Genomic DNA, 27,156 nt, shown 5'->3' with positions numbered 1-27,156 from the left:
ATTAGTGGCAACATTATTAATTTTAATCCGTTTCTTCCCGATTTGTTGGTGGTACTTATGAAAAAATCGGTCGGTTGACATACCACACACATGGAGATCCACTCATAATGCCCCTGGAGTTCGATTGGGACTTAGAAGAACAGAAGACAAGACCCTGTGGAATCAGTGCTGCTCACTGGGTCTGATTGATTTGGTAGTGTTTGTGGTGTTGTCAGATTGTGTCTCCAGGAAAGTGTAGGACTTACCCCATCACAAGCCTACACATTATAAACTCCATTAATCATTATTCTTTAACAGACTCTGTTACCAATTAGTTTCAATGTTTGGCAAAAAAAAGGATTTTTAGTCAATTTATCATGGGCATTGTATAATTATTAGAACAATTACCTTCGCGGCAGAACATGTTGTTGCTGTTTTCCATCAGGGGACGTGAGGGGTCCACGTCTCCTGGTCCTCCGTTCTAAATGGTTTTGCAGTGACAGCTTAATTTATGTATTTCATTTTGATTTTAAGGTGGCAAACGATTATAATGAGTACTTGTTTCGCTTTGGGCCATTTAATGCATCTCAGTCGTTCTCTTCTGGAAGCTAAAAAATATTTCTATCGAATTGAGTGTAGGTGGTGATGGGACGCTGGACTAGCAAATTGTGGTTAAAAGTAATCTTTCAAAGAGCCCCTTTTTATATCAACTGTAGAATGTTTATAATTTTATGTTTTTAAATAATAAGATGCTTTTGGTCATGTGACAATGAATTTAAGCTTGTCTGTTTAAAGGTTGTCTGTCTTTGTCTTTTTTGGTTATTTAACATAAGTTAGCCTGTGTCAAGGTATTGACAAAGGTATTGGCTGCTTCTGCGTCAGTGTTTAAATGTGCTTCTTGTGTATGAAAAGTATCTGTACACATGACAGGTGGCAAAATTGCAAGAAAAGCCCATTTGAAATACTCCCTCACCTTGCTGGTATTCCAAGTAGACATTCCGTAGAAATGGAAAAAGTAATTTGACAGGAATTTGATCAGTAATCTGACAGTAATTTGAATGTAGTCTTTGTAAAAAAATATCAACCAAAACATGAATTTGCTAAATAAAAATGTACACGACTAGTAATTCCAATGTGGACTAGCAGCAGCTGTATCATTTAGTTGACTAGTCTAGTGTATCTCTTGTATGTGCATGCATTTATTTTTCTTACTAACGGCAGAAGGTCTGGGCTCCATAGTAACTTTCATTGGCGAAAGACCGCCCAGAGGCCGTCTGACCGACATGTAATGCAACCAGTCATAGTTAATTTTTTTCAGTGTCATGTTTTGGGACATAAAAATGTAAAGTTGATGTCCCGTGCAATGCATTCAAGAATGCAAGTTTACTGTAACAATGGCACAATAAGCGCTCATTGTCACACGACAGCTTTCTTCTTCCATAAGGGGGTTTGGCATCATGGCGGCTTTGTTTCCAGGTGGACCATTAAAGGGGGGGTGAAATTCTATTTCATGCATACGGAGTTTTTTACACTGGTAAAGAGTTGGATTCCCATGCTAAACATGGACAAAGTTTCAAAAACTAAGTTGTACGTTTGAAGGAGTATTTTTGGAACTTCCGGTTTGTCACAAGTTTCGGAAAGTTTTTTTCGAGTATGGCTCTGTCTTACGTAAGATAGAGCGGAATTTCCTTATATGGGTCCTAAGGGCACTTCTCCGGTAAGATCGCGGGCGCGCGCACTCGTAGAAAAGAGCAAGAGAGTGAAAGCAGTTCGCCTTCATAGCGCCCTGCCCGGCTTTTGGGAAGTCAATGTCACCAAAGAAGTGTGTTTTTGGTTGCCAGGGCAAGCAAGGGACAACCCTGCACAGATTCCCAAAGAACCCAGCGTTAAGGCACCCGTGGATGGAGTTTGTTTTCCTGAGCATAAACGGAGTTGTGTAAGACTGTTGTTCCCTGCATTTCGACGATGATTGTTTTATAAACTAAGCCCAGATCGACGGATTTGCAGATCGTCTAATGCTTAAGGATCGAGCAGTCACAATGATAAAGGTTTGCGGTCGTGCGTTGGAACGGTGAGTAAAACTGTTGAACAAATGTCTCTGTGTGTTGTTAGCTCGGCGCGTTAGCACAGCTAAGCTTCGTCCACACGGCCCGCCCCCAGCCGCTCGTTTTTTTCCGGAAAGACTCGGTACAGCCAATCTTTCAATTAAAAATATAATAAAACAAAAGACTTTTTGGAGATATGAATGATGCAATATTACTCTATAGGTACTCAAGATTAACAGGAGATTGAGTGAAAATGAGCATTTCACCCCCCCTTTAAGGAAAGCGACACACGTGTCTCCCGGAAGTCCTGGAGAATTCAACCAATCAGATGACGACTTCGAAACTATCCATGTGTATCCTATTATGTGTGCCATATTCATCAGACATTCAGCCAACTGTCCTTGAGACTACCCTAGTCATACCTTTGCGGACTTATATAATCTACGCACACCAACTCCCGGAAGTTGTGTAGCAGCCAACCAATAGGCGATTTTAATCAGCACTCATCATTTTTATATGCAATATGCATCAGGCGCTCCGTGAACGGTCCGTGGGTGGTGCCGTCTGAGGCAAAGTCTGGTTTCTGATGTCCTTCTAGACCCTGAAGGATTGCTCAGCAGTCACAGTGCTAATTAATTACAGCGGCAAAGCCATCTGGCTATCAGTAATCCCAGGTAACAGCTTCAGACAGCTTTCAGCTTTTATGACATCGTTAGGGGTTATGCTGTATCATGGCTAACATACGCTTACTTTGTGACATAATGTTTTCACCATGAACCATATAGCTCATTTGACTTGTGATAGTACTGAGCATTTATTCTCGGCTATGGCATTTGAAGTTGGCATTTCTTTCACACCTTCTCTCAGCATTCCTCCTTCCCTTCAATATTCCTCCATCACATGCATTTCAGATTCTTGCAGTGAAGCCGAGGGCCCGATTCTGTTTGTTTTGCCAAAATCTTCAGGTTTGTTAATTAACGAGAGTATCAGGGTGTAATGGTCACGGTGCTGCGGTCTGGTCATTTTGAAAACACTGCAGGAGATAATAACAATAGAGAGAAAGAAAAAGAGAAGTGAACTTGAAAAGAGCCAGGCAGAATAAAGGTTAGGGAAACGGTAAAAAATTTCGCCCACAGTGCTGCATAGAGATGGTGTATATTTCTAGTTTTGGTGATAGATGGTATAAATTAACATTTGCCTCCCCCACTGGCACAACAATACTTTGTTTCTCTCAAAGCTGAGTTGTTTTTTTCTCTTGTGTACAGTCTTAAGTCAGTATGGATTCCAGAATTGTCTCCAGCATGTCTCCGCAAGGCCTCACAACACATTCATCTCAACCTCCCAGAAGGATCTGATTGGTTTGCCATATCAGGTCTGGAGACTTTAGTTTTCAGACGCTCTCAAAAGTTACAGTGCTCAATTATTATTCAGTCCTCGTCTTCTAAAAGATCTTCCTCCCAGCCCTGAGGCATGATTGGACGCCCACCCCAGTGTGCTGCAGGCCAGCCTCCGTCGGCTCAGTGTGGCCCCCTGCAGGGCTTGGCAGGTGGGCATAACTGCATCAGTGTGATGCTTAGACGTACTGGCAGGCTAGCAGATGTGCCTATTAGTAGGGTGAGCAGGAGTCTCCATCCAGCAGAGCGTCTCTTAACACTCATCATCTTTACTGGTTTATCAGAGCCCCAGCGGTGTGTCTGAAATCTCCTAGATAACCACCATCCTCCTCCTCCTCCCACTCAAGGTGACCAAACCAGTGCAAACCTCCTGCTGCTTTCTAGGAAAGTGTTGGGGTTGGACGTCTGCGATCTTTAGCTTCTTAAAGTCCCACTTAAACCTCTCTCCTGTCATTCATATCTCTCCACACAATCGCAGCCTCGTTTTCCCCCTCAGTCTGCAAAGTACAAAGTACGCTTACTGTGTGCTGTTTCTAAGCTGTATGACTGTGTGTCTTCAACTATGGCCATTTTTGGGCCGTGGATCTTTAGTTATACTTCACAATCTCAATAGTTTATTTCAGTTGTCGATAGAATTGGCAGTGCATACAGTATGCGGACAAAATGTAAGAAGTTCTGTAATTTAAAAGTCTGAGTTTTCTTGGGGGCATCATACACATTTATTTTAACACTATAAATATTGAAAGTAGTGTTTGATTAACTTTTTAGATTAGATTTAAAACATTAATTCAAATGTTTCATAAACATAAAACTTCATATTTTTGTTGGATTTTCAGTTTTATGAAAGGTAAAACGTGAACATGAAAGGTAAAAATGGTTGAAAAGTTGTAAAAAATAAATAAAGGTATGATGAAAATGTTTTAATCAATGTGACATTCATTTAACAAAAAAAAAAAAAAAAAAAACTTAAAAAAGGTCAACCCCTGAGATTTAAAAGTGATTAAAGTTGAAGAAATCCATATACTGTGTGGCAGTAGAAATGTGTGAACCGTATTCTGCTGTTCTGTTTATACCGTGGCATATATCCAATTTTATAAATCTGAAACTAAGCAGAAAACTGTGGCATATTCTCCAAATTATAATGCTATTCTATTATATTTAAGCCAGTAAATAATTTATAAATAGGCATGTGTGATTATCTGATACATTCAGCATTTTGCCATTTTGAATAGTTCAGCTAAAATACCTATTGTGACTCACCATTACTACAGACATCCCAACCTGCACAAAGTCATTTCCGGGAGTCAAGAAATCTCCAACGGGGGGGGGGGGGGGGGGGGGAGTGGGGGGGTTTATGTATTCGGTTCGAGAAATCTCCAACGGGGGGGGGGGGGGATTCGGTTCTGATTAGTTCGGTTCGAGAAATCTCCAACGGGGGGGGGGGGGGGGTTCTGATTAATTCGGTTCGAAAGTAGAGATAAAATCCCGAGGCACACACGCACACTAGCGCACACACGCAAGGTCTCTCGCTCCCTCTCTCTGCTCTCTCTTGCTTCCGGGAGATTTTAACTGATTTGCGGGCATCAGGGAGCCGCTATCAATATGCGGGAGACTCCCGGAACTTCCGGGAGACTTGGGATGTCTGTTACTATACAATTACTATGATTTTAGACATGCCACCCACACGGTTTTCCTACAGATGGATTTTTTTGTTGCAAAGGGTGGCTTAAGCTCAAGATTTTATACTTTTTAAAACCCCCAAATCTTTCTGCTTTGCTTCCAAATCCTATCAATATTCATCCAAGCTCCCATGGTTCCATCTCACACCCATGATTCTCCCTGAGGGCTCCTCTATGAGCCCCCTGCTGGCCGCATACTCTCGCTGCAGGATGGGGAGGGGGCCTCCCAATGCCTCCCGCCAGTGTTCTAATCCAGATTGATCTGCACGGCACGTGGCTTCATCGATCGTCCCTCTCCAGGCTCTAACAGAGGCCCTGCAGTCTGAGTCTGTTTTGCTTCCTGTTGGCAATCCTATGCATGTGTGCTTGTGTGTGTGTGTGTGTGTGTGTGTGTGTATGTGTGTGTCATGTGTCAAAGCATTTCAAATTGATCTACTTCAATTCATTAGAGGTCTCTGCGCCAAGACTATTCTTGCCATAGATTCACCTGTGATCTTTCCCACCTGTTGTTGTATGTGGGGTCCCATCTCTCCCAGGTCTACAGCTTTGGTTCATCTAAACCTAACATGACCAGTCAATAAGCTAATCGTTACCTAATTGGATTTAGCAATCTTTGTGACTTAGAGAGCCTATGAAAAGGGATTGTTTCTCTTTGATTAAGGGTGATAGTTTGTGTTTGGAGTCACTGATCATTTTTATTTCTGTGTCCATGGAAGAGGCCACAATAAAGGTCTGTATTTGTTATTATAATTCAATGATAGTTCACCCACAAATGAAAATGTAATTCCACATCCAAATGACTTTTTCCCCATCAAACACAAAAGTGGAACTTTTGAAGAATATTCTGGCCACTCCTTTCAGTATAATCTAAATAAATGAGCCTGGGAATATCAAGCCTCAAAAAGTATTGAAAAGCTTCATAAACACTTAGAGTCAATTTAACTCCAGAACTTAATCAGTCAGCTTAGGGAATTAATCATTCCGATGATTTCGTGAACTAGATCATCAGATTGATTGAACATTTCTGACTCAAAATAATAATTTGTACTCAAATCAGACATCATTTCTGCTCTAATGAACAATCATGAATGTTCCCAGGAAAGCTACAATTTGCAGTGAATTTAAATTTTGGTCTGTGTCTTGCACACATTATATATTTATACTTTTATAGTGTTTTTCTATCATTTTGAATAGAAGTTCAAGTCAAAAAAGAATGGACAGGATATTCTTCAAAAATTCACTTGTTGTGTTCCACAAAATATTCAAGATATTCACAAATGATCTTCGTTTGCATTCGGCAGAAGAAAGAAATCATGCAAGTTTGAAATGACGTGAAGTGAAAACAACACTTCAATTATTTTTTTCTGTAGTGAACCAGTGTTTTAATGACATCTTGTATCGTTAGAAAAATATTACTCCGAGGTAAGATCCAAGGGGCAGATTTCTATGATACTAGGCTGAGGAAGGGAATTACTACTAACAAGACTGACAGCATTTGCAAATGCATTAACCAATCAAAGGTAACCTTCTCTCAAATGCCTCTGCAGTTCCCATGGCAATAGGCCACCTGTTGCAATCCCTCAGGGAAAAGAGCGTAGATTTCACATGACACGTTCCCTTGGTGACACCTGTATATTTGGGGTTAAAAAAATACTGGTGTATTAACATGGGAGTAATTGCCATCTATTGAATCAAGAGCAAAAGGGCTAAAATTAAAAAAAGGAGAGAAAAGAAAAATTTCGATTTCGTTTCGATTTTTTTCCGACTGTAGATCTCACAACAAAATCTGACATTGAAGATATTGAGTGGATAAATGAAGCATGGTTTTGCTCACCCTCCTCCCCCCGGGCTGCAGCCAAGGCGTCAACCTGATTTAATTCTGCTGCTGTCTGGTCTCTCTGTTGCTGACTTACCGGGGGTGAAGTGACATGGAACTGCGAGTCCACAAATCCATTTTAATTCTCACCTTCAAAGTGAATCTAGTCTTATCCATGGAAGAGATGTAGATTTACAGCAATAACAACAGCTGATCCAATATGCTTTATTTGCACATTGAGACAGATGCTAGTCAATTTATTGATATCAAATAAGAATGCGCCATTGATCGAAAACATTGTTCAGCAGAAAAGGTGTGGCGAGAATGCCAATATTCTCATTTAAATAGGGCTTGTCTCAATCGTTAGACCCTCTAATAGGCATGCTTTGCATTATAAAAAAAAAAAACCTGCATAATGACAGAAAATAAATGTAAAAACCTACATTAACACATTTGTTGTTCAATTTACAAGAAGCTGCGTTTCGTTGAGGGTGCTAAACGCTACAGAAATACAACAGATGACGGCTCTTAATAAGTGGGCATGAAACTTTGTGCAGTGAACAGATAGATACAGAGAAACAGATGTCTGCCACAGTGTGTTCGATAAACGCTCAAAAAACGTTCTCTAAATAGGGCTCGCATCTCAATTTAACCTCAACCTGCCAGAATGTTCTCTCTCTCAGAGGATCTGCTCGGTTTTCAGATCAGGCAAGATGAGTCGAGAGAGTTGCAGAAGATACAGAGAAACAGATGCCTCCATGCACAAGAAATGTTCTCCAAATAGGCCCTTTTCTTGTCCGCAACAGACACAAACACAATGTTGCTGAATGTGCAGTCTTCTCGGTTGCCTTTCTTCTTTGTTGTTTCTTTCTGTCGTATATGCTGTCCCACCGGTCTGCTCTGCCGGGAGCCAGAGCTCTGATATTTCCGATGTTTTTTAACCAGCTTTCCTACAGGTCTAATGCAGAGTACATAAACCTGAAGCTTAAAGACTCACAGTTTCAAACCGTTTCTGATGTTCTGACTAGGTGTGTAAAGACCAATTTCCTCCCCTACTGTAGCTTCAATCTCTAGTAATTTCTGTGGCCTTTTTCTTGCTTGTTCAGGTGGTGCACATGAAGATTAGTAAGCCAAATTTCAAATTATTCACGCTATAAAAGTGTTGGTAATCTTGGGTGTGAATTGGCTAAAAATCTGGGATTGCAAACGTAAAATATTGAAGTGCAACAAGAGTCAGTCTCGTATAATGACTTTGGCTTAAATACCACACATTTGTTCTACTGTGTTCCCCTTCCTTCCTCCAATTTCAAGTCTGTAAATTGAGGCTAGTTTCAGCTATATGATTCAGCCAGAAGAGATGGCAGCTCTATAATTGTGCTAATGGTTTAAGTCCTCTTGCACTTTTTCTTTTTGACTCATCAGGGGTTGTTTCTCTCTCTTCCTCTTCTACTTCGCCTCACTCTCTCTTTATCATTACGTGTCAGTTAAACTATTGTCCTAGCAACCACAATTCAATCAATTCCAATTCAGGATCAATTGCAAACTCCACAAATCCATCCTGGCAATCCATGAAGCTTGCCTTCCCATTGGCTTCATCCACTCTGTCCGTGATCAATAGGTCACTCCTCTCAGCCCTATTCCAAATGAACAGGATGGTCTGTTCAACTACAGTATGCAATTCCTTAGCTCCGCTGAGCTCACACTTAAAAAGAGTGCAGCTTGTTGCTTTCTTTCACTGTTAGGCCTTCAACTTTAAATATTGAGATATTTGTTAGCAAAGTCTTGACCTAATCCTAGTTCTTTCAGTGTAAATATATGAGGTATGGCCCATATATCCTTCAGCCTCAGGTCTTTATTCTATTTATTCAGTTCAAGTCTAAACTTAATCAAGATTGTGAAGTGGTTATTTGGTTAAAAAGGGATAATTATAAGAACATTGTGCAGTGTGTTTTCTAAATGGTAACTTTACTGCTACCTGCTTAAAAGTCAGCCTTGGCATTCATAATATAAATCATGGTCATTATTTACAGATTTGAAAGACATCAGTATGCTCTTATTACAGTGTTTGCAAGGCTGCTGTGATGATATTACTGTATATGAAAAAGATTTTTTTTTTTTTTTTACAATGTAAATGTAGGCTATTGGTACTTTTGATCAAACTTGCAAAGCTGCCGAGATGATATTAATAGATTTTTTGTAACAATATCAATTTATTGGTACTTTTGATCAATTAACCAGGCAAAAAAATTATAAAAAAATTAAGATATAATTTAAGATTTGTACTATTTATATTACACAGTGACCATGTGTCACTATGTGTAGAACTAAAGTCTACAACCTAAACATACCTTTGTACAATTTATGTGCTGCCTTAAGTGCTGATTTTTTTTGTTTTCTTTCTTTTTTTTCAGGATTGGCAGATTGGATTTCTGCATTGTACGACCAGTATTTTTGTGTTTATTTACAAAACTGCACATATGCCTTTGTTTGCAGTCAATGAGGTGTTTCGTTGACTCCTATTATAGATGATTTGGTCATTACACACATGCAGCCAACAATTAATGATTGACTCCAAAGCCCTTGGCTCTGGTTGACCACCTTCACCTCACTGACAATCAATGTATTAGTCCTTTCACCTTTCTTATGAATCGATAAGTTATTTACTTCCCTATTAAAGATGAATAGCCACTTCTGCTAAATCTTTTGAACATTCTATACCATATGAATAGTCCCTCCTCTTAAACTAATGCACAGTTAATGAAACACTCCTGTGAACCCAGCTAATCCTATATGCACTTCCACTGATACAGCCTCCTACGCGTAGGAAGGGCCACAGGCCTTTTCTCTGATGCAAGCTCTTGAAGCTCCCAGATGGTGAAAAATGGAAACAGAAAGTGGAAAATTAATTGTGACCGCAGTCAAAGCTGTTCGAAATGGATCGGTGTAGAATATGTAAGAAATGTATGCGTTTCCATGGTGACAATAGAAGCTTGGTTGTTGTCAAATGCAGAGGATGATGTGTCACAGAATTTGTTGGCGGGAATGTTGTGTACCTCTGCCTCACCCAATCTCACACTTTTGGGTGTATACATACTGTATGCCAGGATGGATTATTGTCCTGCAAGAGCCAGGGGCACAAGTCTGTTTTAGGCCTCCTTTTGTCACCCCACATACTGTTTCTGTCAGAGAGGGCATTGTATTATTTTGTAACTGTGGCTTTTGTGCAGTTGTGCAGGTGTGACTTAACTTTGATTTCATTTTTATTCATTTTTTTCTCAATTCTGACTTTATTTCTTAAGATTACCCCATAAAAATGAGGAATTTTGACATTAGCTTCTTGTAAAACTTTTTTTTTTTTTTTAAATACATCTTGACAAGTGGCTGTAAGCTTTATTTTCATCCGTGTTGAATTCAGTATGGCGTCTAACCTGACTAAAGTCAATAGTCTTATTTATTGTTGTTTGTGTCAGTGTTTGTATTTAATCCATGTCTACCAGACAGTGTTCATGTATAAGGCTTTAAAGTTGGAACAGAAAGTTGAAATTGCCGAACATAACATTTTTGTAATTAATAAGAAATTGCATTAAAAAGATAACTAATAATGTAGCAACTGCAAGACATTGTCACACTTACTAGAAAGAACACACTCTGTATTTAAAACAAAGGTGACAAAAATCTGGATTCATGTATTTCACATTGTGCCAGCAGTCATTGGCATCCATTCAAGTGCTGATTGCCTGTATTAATTTTACACTTGCAGTGCTTTGTTTCTGGGTGCCAGGCCACTGTGGGTCTTCAGCTTGGTGTCCCTGGCAGTCAGGGGTCCCACGGCACTGGCCCTATTAGCCCGAGACATAATCCATCCTTCCACTCAAGCATGGCAGTTCATGCTGGTCGGTTTAGCAGGGAAGTATATGAAAGTAGCATTGTTGTTATTGACTAAAACTATTTTTTTTTTTTAAAGAAAGAAAGAAATCGTTGAAATAAAGTAAAATAAAACATATTTGAGATGAAAAAACTTAAACAACATGCAAATTAGAAATCTTACATTGGCAACCAACTTAAATAATTTGAGTTAAGGTTAAAGTACTAAGAAAATTAAAAAAATAAATAAAACTGAAATAAAAAATCTAAATCAAAACCTATATAAAATAACACAAAAACGAATAAAGATGACAAAAGAACATACAATTACTAAAATTAATTAATTGAATTTAAAACTGAAGATATTAAAATAAAAGAGAAATAAAGATAATGAATAGATACTTTAACATAATTAAAGGGATAGTTCACTTTGAAATTAATTTTTGATATGTTTTAGCTTACCTCAAGGGCATCCAAGATGTAGGTGTTTTTGTTTCCGTAGTAGTTTCAATTTTGATATTTTTAGGTCAAAAAATATGACAGGTTCTTGTCTGTCAGTCATATAATGCAGGTCGATGGTCACTGGCTCAAAACACAAGCACAGAGTCCAAATTAAAACAATTCTCCATCGTCCAAATGAAACAATTCCCCATCATAAGAACACATTGATGGCCTAAGACACGAAACGAGCGGTTTGTGTGAGAAAACGAACAGTATTTATATTGTTGTTATCTCTTGAAAACAAAACACGTCCAAATGATCTGACAGCGTAGCCAAGGGGTATAGATATATACATAGATGTCGCCTTGGCTACTGCAGTTCATTGGAACGAAACCGTAGCCAAGGCGACATCTATGTATATATCTATACCCGCCCGCGCTGTCAGATCATTTGGACGTGTTTTGTTTTCAAGAGATAACAACGATATAAATACTGTTCGTTTTCTCACACAAACCGCTCGTTTCGTGTCTTAGGCCATCAATGTGTTCTTATGATGGGGAATTGTTTCATTTGGACGATGGAGAATTGTTTTAATTTGGACTCTGTGCTTGTGTTTTGAGCCAGTGACCATCGACCTGCATTATATGACTGGCAGACAAGAACGGTTTGACCTAAAAATATCAAAATTGAAACTACTGCGGAAACAAAGACACCTACATCTTGGATGCCCTTGAGGTAAGCTAAAACATATCAAAAATTAATTTCAAAGTGAACTATCCCTTTAATACTAAAATATCTTCTTGAATTGTACAGTACATACTCAGCCTTACAATCACATCTGTATAAAGGGACACATACACATGTACCCAAACATGCAAATGCAGATAACCTTCCTAACTGAAATCTGTTGTGGTATTTGAGATATATAGAACAGGAAGTTCTTTAGATGACAGCACATGTAGGGATTATCATCATGCACACAGAGTGTCTATTTGCATGTGTGTGTGTTTGCTCAAGGCTTCCTGTGGGCTGTGTGAGAGGCAACGCAGTGTTTAGAGGACAGCAGCACAATATGGACTCTGCCCTGACAGAGAGGGAAGAGGAGGGGACTGATGTGATGAGTGTAGGACCAGAGGGGTTGTGCAGGCTTTAGGGTCCATTTGCTGCAGGGTGGTTGAACAGCTGTTCACATACACAACCCAGCTAAAACCAGATTGAAATGTTGTTCATCTCTGAGTAACTGTGGAGTCTGTGAGATAAGGGACATAACTCGTTTGATGTGAATGAAAATGAGGCTAGTAACAGTCCATTTGATATGTAGTAGTATCATAGGCCATGCCTAGGCCCCACACAGAATCGGGGGACTTTCCAGTGCTGATTTTGAGGGACATTGTGCAACGGTACCTTAATGTCATTCATTCATCCATTCATTCATTCATTTGTTCGTTCGTTCATTCATCCATTGGCTGAATATTCAAGAATCGTTTTTCATTAGTTATTTATCAGGTGCAAATGCAAGAGGTGGGGCTTTTTTTTTTAAGGCGATATACTACAGGTGAATAGGTTCAAAATTTTAACTAGCAGATATCACCATGAAACTTTCCCAGTTGATTACCTACATTACGATGAGAAAAAAAAGGTATTACAAGTTTTCTGTAATTTAATGTTTTAATATGCAAAGTAGGCAATATCTAATTAAATATGCGCTAATTTGCATATATTAAAAAAAATCTGAGTATTGGACAAAGCCAGGTTAAAATTATTTTTTCATTGTGTTCACATATTAGATGGGGAAAAAACATTACAGAGGGATTTATGGATATCTACTTTTGGTATCCTGTAAATCAGAATATACTGTCAATAGCCTAAAAAAATGATTTTTGCCATGTTTTTTGGAATAAAATGTTATATAAATCAAGCTAGGAATAATATATTTACAAATCCCTCTGTAAAATGTCTTCATAATATAATTAGGTACAAGACTGGAAAGTTTGGTGTATATCTATGGAAGTAAAATAATGTCAAATGTTTTTGAAAAATTTTATGAATGAATGTCTTGTTCTAACTGTTGCTGGTCTTCGTCAACAACACGAGCTTTTGCACCTCCTGCTGGTGAGGTTGACTAACAGCAGATGGAGAGTATCTCGGTAGTCTATTGCTTTTCCTGCAGTTCCGTTGAATTTACTGTCGAATTTGAACCACTGAATTTGTGGAAGCGAATTTTGCAAAGCGAAATAAAATGGACCGAAAATTGCCTGTTGAATATTATAGGTTGTATTTTTAAACAGTTTGAATATTTTGAAGTGAAATATGAAAGGTGAATATGGATTATTGAATTTTTAATAATGAAAATGTGTTTGAAATGTTTTTAATTGAAATATTCACAGCTTAAATATTCAACCATGCTGAATTTCAGCCCATAAAAATGCAAGCCCTTAAAATACAATGCATTAAAATGCAAGCATGATTAATGCAATGCCTATTTTTTTTCAAGTAGTGCAATTCAACAGGCTTTTTATTTCAAAAACATTTGACATTATTTTACTTCCATATATATTGGTGCTACTGAAGTGCAGATTTCGGACTTGGAGTATGAGAGAAAAGTCATTTTGAGTAAACGGGCTTTAAAGATTTATCATCAGCCAATGAGATTGCGCATTCAGTCCTTTTAGTTTCACGATTGGTTGCTGATAAAAAGGAAATGACCATATTTGGATCCGACAGCATTGTACAAGAGAGAGAGAGCTTTCTAACGGTGTATATGATGACAGGGAGCAGACAGCGATCGCGGAGCAGCTAGATGTTTAAGAACGCCAACTATTGTTGAATTTATGAGAAATCTACAGACACAAACAGACAAAGTGTAGTAAAATAAAGACCTAAATGTGTATTTCGGATTTTTTTCACCTCAAGTCTGAAAGAAGACATGTTATTGAAGACAAATATCCAAAAATCTCAAAATTGACCAGTAAAAAAAAAAAAAAAAAATGATGTTTTTGCCTGCCGTGTCTCGCCTTAAAATAGACTTTGTTTTTATCAGCTAAAATTGTGGAAAGGCATATTTTATGCTTTGTTTGCTGAATAATCAACACGGAGGTAAACATTGTATGACAATGAACAAGCTACTTCTATCATCACAGCCACATTTTTTGGATGTCAGTTTAAAAATGGTGGCAACAAATAGAATTGCTTGATTATGGATTTTGCAATGATTATTTAAAAAAAAAAGTTTTCCCAAACATTCTGCCTTTGTGTTGGTTGGATAAACAGATATTCTAAACCAAAGTCATGCCACTGTTTGAGTGAATGTTGCTATATTTACACTTTTCAGGGAAATCATCAACATACAAATGGCTTATTATAGTTGTGTCTGCATTTTAAGTTGTGATAGGAAAAAGTCAAAACAGACTGCCTTTAAAATGACTGAGCTATTGAGCAATGCTTTGTGACATTTCATCACAAACTGTCCCATCACTGTGTCTCTGCGGGTGTGAAGAGACATATTGAAAGATGTTTAATGAACTACTTGACCCCTCGAGCAGCAAATGTGCATGTTCATGAAGACATGAAAGCTACTCTTGCCTTTTATTTTTGGATATGTGTGTGTGTGTGTGTGTGTGGATTTCACTCCTCTCTCTCTTCATCAGGTTGCTCATTAAATGAGCATGTCTTTGATGAAAGCATCTAATCACAACCCCTACTTCTGTTAAAAATGATATGACCAGTTTTGATATTTCAACCCAGATATTTCTTGTCATCCTACAAAAGAGCCCAAAATGCCTCTGCATTTGCAAAATTCATACTTTCTAAAAAACAAAACAAAAAGGTCATAAGGCAAGACAGGTTAGGCTGACCTGTAGTAGACATAATAGAGAAAGCAATGTGTACAGCTTGTAAAACGGTACCCACGACAGGCTTTTCCTTCCATTAAATTGTATTTACAACTCTGAAAAAAAAGGCTTTTACCGGGTGGGTCTCAGGGGCTGCAGACGTGTGACCTGTTTCAGACACGCTCTCCTTTAGGCCCTCGAGACTATGAGACCAGACTGAGATTTCTGTGATCAAAGGTGCCACTGTGACAGACCAAGCTTGCCCTTGTTTTGTAAACCACCACCACCAATCTTTTTGCCTTTTTATTTGTCTCAGTACTACATGACTAAATTAATTTACATTTCTTTTTTTTTTCTTTTTTTTTTCTGTGTGAAATGCACTCTTTACTCTTCTTTACAGGGATAGTTCACCCATAATTTATCCACCATCATGTCATTCCAAATCCAAATTGCTAAGCTAGTCTTCTATACAACAAAACAAATATTGTGACAAATAAATAAATAATGAATTAATAACAATAATGAAAAAAGCATGGTCCTACTTTATATTAAGTGTCTTCAACTGTGCTAACATTTAAATTAATCATTTGATATAGTCATTGTACCTATATTTAAAAATACTGTACCTGCATGTAATAGCAGCTGTAATTATTTCCCGTACCTGTAGTTACAAATATATATGGAAGCTTGTTTCCGCCACAAAATAAAAAAAATAAAAGATAATTGCGACTTTTTATCTCACAATTGCGAGTTTACATCTCGCAATTCTGACTTTATTTCTCAGAATTGCGAGATATAAAGTCAGAATTGCGTGATATAAAGTCAGAATTCTGAGATATAAAGTCAGAATTGCGTGATATAAAGTCAGAATTCTGAGATATAAAGTCAGAATTGCGAGATATAAAGTCGCAATTGCGTCTTATAAAGTCAGAATTCTGACTTTTTTTCTCGCAATTGCGACTTTATATCACGCAATTCTGACTTTATATCTCAGAATTCTGACTTTATAACACGCAATTCTGACTTTATAACACATAATTGCGAGTTTATATCTCGCAATTCTGACATCTTTTCTCAGAATTGTGAGATACAAAGTCCAATTCTAAGGGGAAAAAAAGACGGACTTTTTTTTTTTTTTTTTACCTCAGAATAGTTTATATCTCACAATCCTGACTTTATAACACGCAATTGCGACTTTATATCATGCAATTCTGACTTTATATCTCCCAATTGCGTGATATAAAGTCAGAATTCTGAGATATAAAGTCAGAATTCTGAGATATAAAGTCAGAATTGCGTGATATAAAGTCGCAATTGCGAGAAAAAAAGTCAGAATTCTGACTTTATAACACGCAATTGTGACTTTATTTCACGCAATTCTGACTTTATATCTCGCAATTCTGACTTTATATCTCAGAATTCTGACTTTATAACACGCAATTGCGACTTTAAAGCACGCAATTCTGACTTTATATCTCGCAATTCTGAGAAATAAAGTCAGAATTGCGAGATGTAAACTCGCAATTGTGAGATAAAAAGTCGCAATTATCTTTTATTTTTTTTATTTTGTGGCGGAAACAAGCTTCCATAAATATATAATTAGACTGTTGACCCTTCCCTTAACCCTTAAAGGGTTAGTTCACCCAAAAGTAAAAAAAAAATGTCATCATTTTCTCACCCTTAAGTCATTCCAAACCTTAATTTAGGCTTTTAATCATATGTAAACATTCATCAAAGCACATACAGTATCAGTTATGGTAAACGGAAGCTCAATCATAAACTCTTGACGTGAGAGACTCAATGATGTGTTATGCAGCAAGTTTGAGCTTCCGTGAGAACAGAAAGTACAGTTGAATACCAGTACTTGTAAACCTGTCCCCAACCTTACCTATATCCCACCTCAATGGCAGCAAAAGAGTTTTGAAATACAACAAGAATATAGAATAGAATAGAATAGAATAGAATAGAATAGAATAGAATAGAATAGAATAGAATAGAATAGAATAGAATAGAATAGAATAGAATAGAATAGAATAGAACGTTATTGTCATTGTCATTAAAACAACAAAAGACTATTTAGCAGCTCATAAGGATTGGCTTGTACATAGTAAGTGCAAATAGTAGTTAACGAAACCTAATATAAAGTGTGACCAAAAGTACTTTAATTTAATTTTGACCTAATTGATCTAATTGTGTCTATTGTATGGCCACAAGTGAGTTGAAATATAGTGTATAAATAACCTCTTTTAAGGTTCTTGTGTTTTTTCCAAAAAACAAAAACAATATTATCCATTTAAAATAAAATGAGGGTGTATAAATTATGACCAATAAAATTGTAATACAAATACAAATTGTATTCAATAAAAATCCCCCCTTTTGTTTCATATATTTCCGATTCCCTGAAATAATATATAAAAACAACAGTTTAATGATGCTGTTTAGACAGAGAGCTGAGTAAGTGGGTGTGTTTGTGTGTGAAACACAGTCGTATTTTCATTTTATGTGTATAGATGACAGAAGATATACAGGCAGTTTCAGACCAAAGCGATCGACCAGCTCTATCAAAGGGACAATACTGACAGTCATAAAGCTTTCTGGTAGGGCTACTCCACCCTCACACTTATATTGCAATGCTTTGCTTTTGTTTTTGGGTTATTTATTTAACAATAATAATATTTTTTTCATACTTCAACTTTCAGTTCATTCCACCCTCCCTTCCTCACTGAAACTGCACCATCAAAGCTCACTGAGACCTTTATGAGAGCACAGAAAGAGCCTGGTTTGTCTCTCATTCTCTTTGTCCTTTTGTTCCCTGTGCTGAGAAGAGATGAGAGGGAGCTGAAATGATAGAAGAGCTTGATTTGGTTTTGTGTGTCTGTGTGTGTGTGTTGATAGAGAAGACTGGATTTGGCAAGACCAGCCCACACAGAGGCCCTTAACACACGCTGACCTTTAACACACACACTGACTCTTATCTCACACTGACCCCTACCACACAGAGAGTCTTATCAAGCAAAGACCCCTGCTTCTCCTTGTCAGACGTCTCAACCTCCGGCCGCAGTTAAGAGATTGAAACACCTCAAATATCAGCGTTATGATGTGAAGTTCAGGACGTGTACACGTTTTAAATCCTAAAAAAGCATACCTGTAGTGTACATATAACCTGAACTTAAATTTGACCATAGATTTGTTAATAAAGGTCTTATTGTGCATGATTTGAAAGTGCAAGTTATTCAAAAGAGAAGAAATGTCATCATCTTCCAATGTACTAACTTCTAATTCAGAAATGATATTTTCTGCTGGCATAATCAAGGCCACATGGGTTAGAAAAAAATATATATTTAAGATCCCATGAAACCCAAATTAAATGTATGGGGCTTTTAGTCATGTCTATTGGCTTTCAAACAATCTATATGCTAGTGTACTCCTAAACGTTGACCTTTAATAGATGTACACATTATCATAAATCTATCTAAAAATAAAGAGTTTTTTCTTCTCCTGGGAAACCAGACCAAAAGTGTTAATGACTCATCTTTCTCCCTAGGCTCTCTAGAATAACCTGATTGGCATTAGCAAATAGAAATAGTAGATCATGGTTTATGACTTGACTACTATGAAATACAATTACATTTTGCAAATACAAATTTATATTTGAACATATTTTAAAATGTATTTATTCCTGTGATGTTAACGTTGAAAAAAAACCCCAGTAATTTTAATCATTTTAATAATTTACTCACTTTACTCACTTAAATACTTACTAATAATTTACTTTTAATAATTAAACATTATTAACGACAAGTGAACAGTAATTAATAAAATAAGAGCAAATACGCAAACTACAAGCATAGATAAATACAATATAACAAAGTTAAAAATAAAGGTCTAGCTAACAGTAGTATTTAGGTACAGAAATGTAATCATTAAATGTATAAATTAAATTAAGACCTAATGAACAGATCCAATATAATGATACACAGCCGATTTCTTTCTCCAAGTTTGTTCACTTAAGACATAACCGACTGTGTTTACAAGAATACTTAACATAATTTTGTGTGTATGTGTCTGTTCAAGCGCAAAGAGATGCGAAAGAGGGATCAATTTTGTGTTTGCGCGGTATCTCTCCCAAAAAGCATCAAGTTTCATGCCCTTTTGTTTTGAGTAAATGTCTTGCTAACACGTATAAATCTAGGCTTCACAGTGTTCATTGTGGCATTTTTGTCTGTATAATGACAGCAGGTTGGCAAGTGATTACCTCTGATGAGCTCAACCCAAAATAGAATTGATTCATATTTACATTTATGCATTGGTCTATCCAAAACATCTTCCAAGTAAACATTTTAGCAGCATACATGTTCCTCGGTAGTCAAACCTGTGACCTTGGCATTGCATTGCACTGTGCTGGACTGCAAACCAGAGGATAGGCCTCTTCCTTAATGGGATCTAGTCAATATTATTCCTTTTTTTTTGGCACTGTGAATGTTAAACTCTGCTCTTTGTTTGCATTTCATTAATACACAAATGCTTTGTTTAATTAATGAAATTGGTTTGTACAGATGACACGCTGTTCTGTAAGAGAAAAAGAGGAATGGGAAAAAAACCTAGATATCCACACACGCACAAAGAGAAGTAATTGCTAATAATCATGCTTGACTCTGTGAGTTAAGCACTTGTGGAGTGGCTGTCTGTGTGTAGGCTATGACTGCAGCGTGCCGTTCGAGAGCGAGCATCCTTATGCGCAACATCCCACTACGGCCTCTGCCGCACACACACGGATTGCGCATCTAATAAGAGGTTATCTCCCGAGAGAAAAGCCCCCATCAATCATGCCGTATTAGTCTATGGAAAGGAGCTGCGTGCTGATTGGTCGGGAAGCTTTGCTAATTGGACTTGCGTTGCATTAGTGCTGCTGCAGGGGGGCCGTGTTTTTCCTCTGTAATGACGGATAGAGCAGACGGAACGCATATGTGTGTGTGCGAGGAGACGGCGGGCCGTAGGAATGGTGTAATGGTGGGTTGAAGGGACAGATTAGGAAATGGGAAGTTTAATGATCCTGTCTGCAGTGCCGTCTCTGAGCCAGCTGCATGTCTGCGAGATCTAAAAGAGACGTTTCCCTGAGGGAGTCTCCTCGGATGAGCACTTGCACACACCGCCGATGCTCCTGTCATGCCATTTTCATCTCAGGATACGTTGGCGCGTGACTTGACTGTTTTAAAGATATGCCGCTTGGATGTGTGTATGATTTTGCAGTTTATGTAACATTCTCACTGACATACATTGAGTTTGAGCATAAGTGTTCACAGGGTTGGAATAGTGCATTCAAAGGCCATGGCGCACCAAAAAGCTACTGTGTTGTTGCCTCGCCTCGGTAGCGTCTGGGCCAAAAAGCTGCACTTGAACAGACCAAAAGGACTAAAAGTGACAACATGCTCCATCGGCCAAAATACCCCCGACTGGGTCCAGCTAGTTCCACTGGTGCGGAACACACCACAAAAACTAGGCCGGCTGACACTCAACAACGGCCAACGCCCGAACATTGGCTTGGCGTGTCAGGGCCTTAAAGGATTAGTTCACTTCAGAATTTAAAATTTCCTGATAATTTACTCACCCCCATGTCATCCAAGATGTTCATGTCTTTCTTTCTTCAATCGAAAAAGAAGGTTTTTGAGGAAAAAATTCCACGATTTTTCTCCATATAGTGGACTTCAACGGGAACCAACGGGTTGAAGGTACAAAATTGTAATTTCAATGCAGCTTCAAAGTGCTCTACACGATCTAGCCGAGGAATAAGGGTCTTATCTAGTGAAATGATCGGTAGTTTTTCGCCCTACCCTACATTTTTCGCATGACCTTTCCAACACGATTACGTAATGCATGAAGTCATGGACGTGCAAGACGAGCATTTGTGGTTAAAAAGTTTTTTTTTTTTTTTTTAAATGACCAATCGTTTCTCTAGATAAGACCCTTATTCCTCGGCTGGATCGTGTAGAGCACTTTGAAGCTGCATTGAAACATTGGTCCCTGTTGAAGTCCACTATATGAAGAAAAATCATGGAATGTTTTCCTCAAAAACCTTAATTTCTTTTCGACTGAAGAAAGAAAGACATAAACATCTTGGATGACATGGGGGTGAGTAAATGATCAGGTAATTTTAATTCTGAAGTGAACTACTCTTTTAAAGGCTTTTCATTCCAGAAAGTGTCTCGTCAGGGCTACACAAACCCATTACTTTAAAGGCCTGCTGTCAGATCAGTGCAGCAGAGGCCGGTCACTCCGATTGAGATGCTTAACGTGAAATCTACAGCTGCTACATCATCAGAGTCCGACTGCGATCAGGAGACGAGTTGTAAACAGTGTAAGGAGTGTTTGTTAGTGTATGTAGTATGGAGGAGGCTGTGGCAGTTTCCCAAACCTGAAACTCGACCGAACTTTTAAAGCTACTCTACTTCTAAGCCTCTAAAGACATCTTTATACTGCAAAAGTGGCACTGAAAGATATAAACCACAAAAAGAGAAATTCATATTTACATATAATGTGGCACACAGGCAGTATATTTTTACATTAATTTACACAGGAATCACAATCTCAAAAAAGATTGGCAGATTTTTTTTTTTTTACAATGTTACCTTCTGTGTGAATTTGAATGCACAGCTGTCAGAAAACAAGACAACAGCAAAGTTTAAGGTAAGTTTAATGCAGTGTTTCATTTACTGAGATGTTAACGACATCAAGCTGTCTCTGACACTCAGAGGTGAGGCAGGCCAGAGCTGACAATTTTTGTCAGTTGTCACTGAGCATTCTGCACTGCCTTCAATGCAAAGCAAGGTTGTTGTCGTTCACCATAGGTATAGAAAGTTATTCTCTTTCTCTTGTTGCATCTCGTCTCTTTTTGTGATTTTTTATTTATTCTTTTCTGTTATTGGCATTATTGTTTTCCACACAATATTGCCAAAGCATCATTCTGGTCCTGGTAATGGTGGTAATAATTGAATAATTGAAACAGTATATACAGTATATATTTAAATATTAGTTATTATATTTGATAATTAATAAAATCCTTATAATTAAATAATTCAATCAAATTAAAATGGAATAAAACACTCTGCAAGAAATGAATGAATACTAATACTGGTATAGATATACGCAGGCTCCTCTCTTGTCTTGTCTCGTCTCACATACAGTACGTACACATATGTAGAAAGAGAGAAGGTGTGTAAGCGTTGTGCCGTCAGAGCCTGACAGTCAATCAGGTCACACACAAACAGATGAATGAAGGCACAGATGCTGCACTCTTCCGAGCCTCCTCGGCCGATTGGCAGTGTGCTGGGCTGTTGATAGAGCGCTGGCAGCCGTTCAGCAGACTGCTCAACCTCGCATTAAACACACACCCGCCCATTGCGCTTTTATGCCTCTCCGTAAAAAACTCTGTTTGATCTGCCTGACAAAACACACAGGCTCACATACTGTTACGTGTGAGCAGCCATGAGACGTAAGCCTATGTTTGCGCTGTGACATTCTCTGAAAAAAACATCATGAACATGTGTTAGGGCTGCACGATATTGGGGGAGAAAACAGACATGATATTGATTTTTCTTTTTTTTGGGGGGGGGGGGGGGAGATATAGCAATAAATACACAATTTTTCACTAAATTACTTAAATAGTTTAATTAATTAAATAGTTTAATTAATTATTATATCATGAGCTGCACAAGTGTAAATCAACACAGTGCCTTAAAAAAAAAAAAAAAAATCCTACTATGGAATTTTGTAAATTACAATATTTTTCAGTTTCGGTTTCACTGTGTAATGTGGAGCAGGTTCCGTGGTCAGATTGCGCTGCCGGTCAACGACAGTAGCGATTTATGACAAGTGTTTATTTCCCTACAAGCCTAGAATCTATGCACTCCTTGCTCATAAATAAATCAGATAAAAAATGATGTATGCACCTGCCATTTCAGATGCGGGATTTGTATTTATTTGTATATATTTTATGTATATATATATATATATATATATATATATATACACTCGTCATTGTTTCTTGAATTTTTTTTCATAAGATTCAGCTATGGATGTCAATGTTGTAAAAGCTGAACCGGTGGTTTAGGATGGTAGGTTGGGACTGAATGGCGCTCGTTCATTCTCCTCTCTGTAGCCGGTCCTGTTGGTGGTCACTTTGCTCATTGAGTGTGGGCTGAGAGACCATCTGTTAGTCTCGTCTACCGCTGTGACCCTCAAAAGAGCATTTCAGCAGACAGGCCAAACCCTTAGAGCATCAGCGATGGTCACAAATTGTATTATAGACTGTTGTCCAGCAGCATAACTGCTGTTTCCATCAATCTATGTGAATGTCTAATGTGTGTGTGTGTGTGCGCCTGTGTGTTGGACATGAGGATTGGCTCAGTGGACAGGTAGGCTCTTTGGGGGTCACTGGTGTAACAGACTGTCTCCTAAACCCCCTGGCTTTCCAATCCACCTGTCTATGTGAAGTGATGAGGGTGAAATCCTGCTTGCTGCACCTGAGACCCTCCTGCACACATGCACATAAAAGATGCACACATAGGCTCTGTTCCAAAACACAATGAGCTGTCTGCTGTCCACATAGCCAGCTACCTTCTAAGGCAGCAAATAGAAGCTCACAAGCAGGGTCCCAAATTAGCTTTATCCAGACCTGCCAATGCTGAGTGAATTGCTCAAATTACCAGCCAAAAAAAAATGTTTATTACTGTATTTTTTTTTTCTGTTAAAATAATAGTCCAAATGACATTTGAATTTCTTCATGTTTTCACACAAACAGTGTATTTGTTTTAGTTGCTTGATTTGAGGAATAAAAAAAAAAAATGTAAAGGCAAATAATGTCTGTAAAACATTTTATCAATTTGAGCCTATTAAAGATACAATTAAAGGACTGTTAGATAACCTACAAACCTAAACTTTCAACTATGGCTGTGAATAGAATAAAGCAATTATTTCCAACCAGTCTTTAGAAAGCGGAATCAAATAATAATACTGCCAAATGTTATGTATATATCTATTTTTTTATTTTTTTATGCTATTTATGCATTGTAAAACACTGCTGTTTAGGTAAATGTTTAGACATGAAGACACGTTTTTAGACTATCACTTGGCACTTGACAGTTGTTAATTATGGACATAAATTTACTATGTAGCATATAAGTGGTGTGTTTTAATTAATTGAACTTACTGCTGTGTGTGCTGAAATTTCTATGAGGGAGAAGCACATGCTGTATAATTTTGCATTGGGAACAAACTTCACACCTGGGGCATACCTGTGATGCCTAAAAATGGTCCCTCAATGGGTAACTTTCTAGGCTTTGGAACTACACATTTACAGTTCACAATAAAGATTATACTAGCTAGTAGCTGGTAACTCAGCCTCTTTTGCTGAGCAGAGAGAGGTTGTGCTCCATGTTCTTGTTGAATCGGATCTAAACGACCACATTGTATCTTGTTGTGGGAGAGCGATAAAGAGAACATGTGTCCTGTTTTGCCCTCATTTTCATGGTTCTCCATTCTAAATGGCTGTGAAGTGCCATGGATTCTCATACTCCTTTATGAGTATTGATAGCTCTATCTCTCTCTTTCTCACTCTCTGCCTCGCACGCTCGCTCTCAACTATAATGTTTTAAAGAGCAGAAAATGTGAATTCGAGAGTTTTGTCATTCTCGCTGCCATGGTAACCACTTCGGCATTTGTGGGGCCTGTGTGATGGTAGTAGTGCAGTCAGTTAGTGGAGTGGAGGGCTGTGCGGGGCCATGCTGATCAGCCATCATTCAGAACCCAGCATCTCACATGCCACCTCATGCTTTGGTCCTCTTGGTCTTGTTTTTCCTTGTCTTTACACTGCAAAGTCTGATAAGAAGCTGCAGCTGTTGTAGGGTTATGCCGAGACAATCATGTATCACTCTTACTTTAGGTCTTTTTTATTCATATTTATTGATATTTATTTATGTGTTTATAAAAGAAAAATGTTTTCTGATGGAAGCAGGCTTCACATGGTTTCTAGTACAGTATGTCAAAGCTATTAAGCTGGTAATCATATTCTAAAACACAGCTTGAACTGATGGTCACTAGACATTTATTTTAAATGTATTCATTTAGCACAGCGGTTCTCAAAAATTATTCCTATTTAATTTAAAGGTAAAATATTTAACATATAGAGTTTTGAGTCAATACATCATCAATCCTTCATAGACAACATGTTTTCATCTTACCCTGATTCATTATGGTAAGTCTAGTGTTTATATTCGGCGGGATGGTTTTTGCGGGAAATTGTGCACATGCTTCACTCACCCGTGTATGTCTCATCATATCCGTAAATAGAGAAAAGTTCCTCCGGCCACTTTGACGCATGTATGGTGAGGGAGTGGCAGAGGTTAGTTGCCACAACGAGCGAGAAAGGTTGACATGGAGCAGCTAAATCTCGATCCTCTGGGGAATCACCTATTTAAAAAAAAAAACACTGAATAGAGGAGAGTCTGCTGGCAAAAAGAGAACGCAACAGAGCACATAATAAAACAAGAATCAACACTGGCTTGGCTTTTCGGAGATGACGAGAACTGAGGGATTTAAAATGTTGTAATTATGGGTTTGTGTAGCGCTGTGCTGAAGTACCTTGTCAATTAATGGGTATATCTACAGTAACGTCTTCAGCTAGTCAGCTTATGATTCTTTCCATCTAAACTGGTTAAATCTTTTAAACCTAGTAGTGAATGTTTTATGAGCAGTAGGATTATCGCTCTCTTTTTTTAGTTATGATAAATAACTTTTTACTTCTACTCAAAGCAAAACACATCTGCCTCCTTTACCACCATTATCTTCAATTGAAGCTGACTCGGATCGGTGTAAATATTACATTTACACAACCAAAATGTTCTTCTGAAAAAATGCATTTTTGTTTTTTAACCGCTAGAGGGACAAAAGTTACATTTAGTTAAATGAACAGAATCTTAATTAAAATGCAAAATGTACAACATTAAACTGACATCATATTTTGAGTTTATTTTATTATAACAGAACTATCTCAGGTACTGTATATATCAGCTTAGATTGAATACTGTCTTGAACAAAAGGGGGCCTTGGAGTCAAAAAGGTTCTGATTAAGCAGATGCTTTTATTAGCTAGTTCACATTGGATAGTTAGACTACCAGCTGTTAAAGATTAATTGATCAGCCTGGTTAGAGTTGATAGACCAGTTTGGGTAAGTTGCTGGGGACTTGTTTAACTCTATTCCAAAGTGAATCCTGAACTGGCTGAGCACTAGCTTGTCCGTTGGCTTAGCTTGTTCTAGTAGACAATCTTGGGCAGCGTTGCTAGAACTAATAGAACTAATCAGATTAGATTAGGTAGTTAACCTAAAAAAAAAAAAACACATCTTAAATGATTTGAACTGCATGAACACCATAACCTGCCCTGGGTTTTCTGGAAAAGCACAAAACCAAAGTTGTATCCAAGTATTTACTGAATGAGCTGGTCAGAGTTGACCATTTTAGTGCAGCATTTATGTAACATTGCATCTTTTTACAAAATTTGGACGTGCACAGAATGTTCTTATCAATGCAGAGTGAAGACTCTTGTTTTCAGCCATTCATACCATGTCTCCCTCTCTCTCTCTCTGTCCTGTCCTGTTCTGTTTTCACCTTGTCAGAGGACTGGGCTGAGATCGGATCTGTGCATATGCATTATTGATTCACAACTCTTCTCTCACACTGACCAGAGTTCACAATGCCCTTAATCTCCTTCATTTTCCCCTCTCTCTCTGTGCATATTTACTCACTCACTCACTCACTCACTCACTCACTCACTCACTCACTCACTCACTCACTCACTCGCTCACACAAGCTTCTGAAGAGAGACTTTGTGTTATCTTTAATGAAGTGTCAGCCATCATGAAATGAAACAAATGTGTTAAGAAAGAAAGAAAGAAAGAAAGAAAGAAAGAAAGAAAGAAAGAAAGAAAGAAAGAAAGAAAGAAAGAAAGAAAGAAATATTAAAAGAAATATTGAAACTCATCTAAATTTCTTTATTAGTATTATTACCATATTTTGATATGCAGTGGAAAAAAATATTCCTCCCCATTTTTTAGGA

Source organism: Scardinius erythrophthalmus (genome assembly GCF_964197995.2).
Source record: "Scardinius erythrophthalmus genome assembly, chromosome: 13".
In the NCBI taxonomy this organism is placed as follows: domain Eukaryota; kingdom Metazoa; phylum Chordata; class Actinopteri; order Cypriniformes; family Leuciscidae; genus Scardinius; species Scardinius erythrophthalmus.
Note: the sequence above shows the minus strand (reverse complement) of the source record.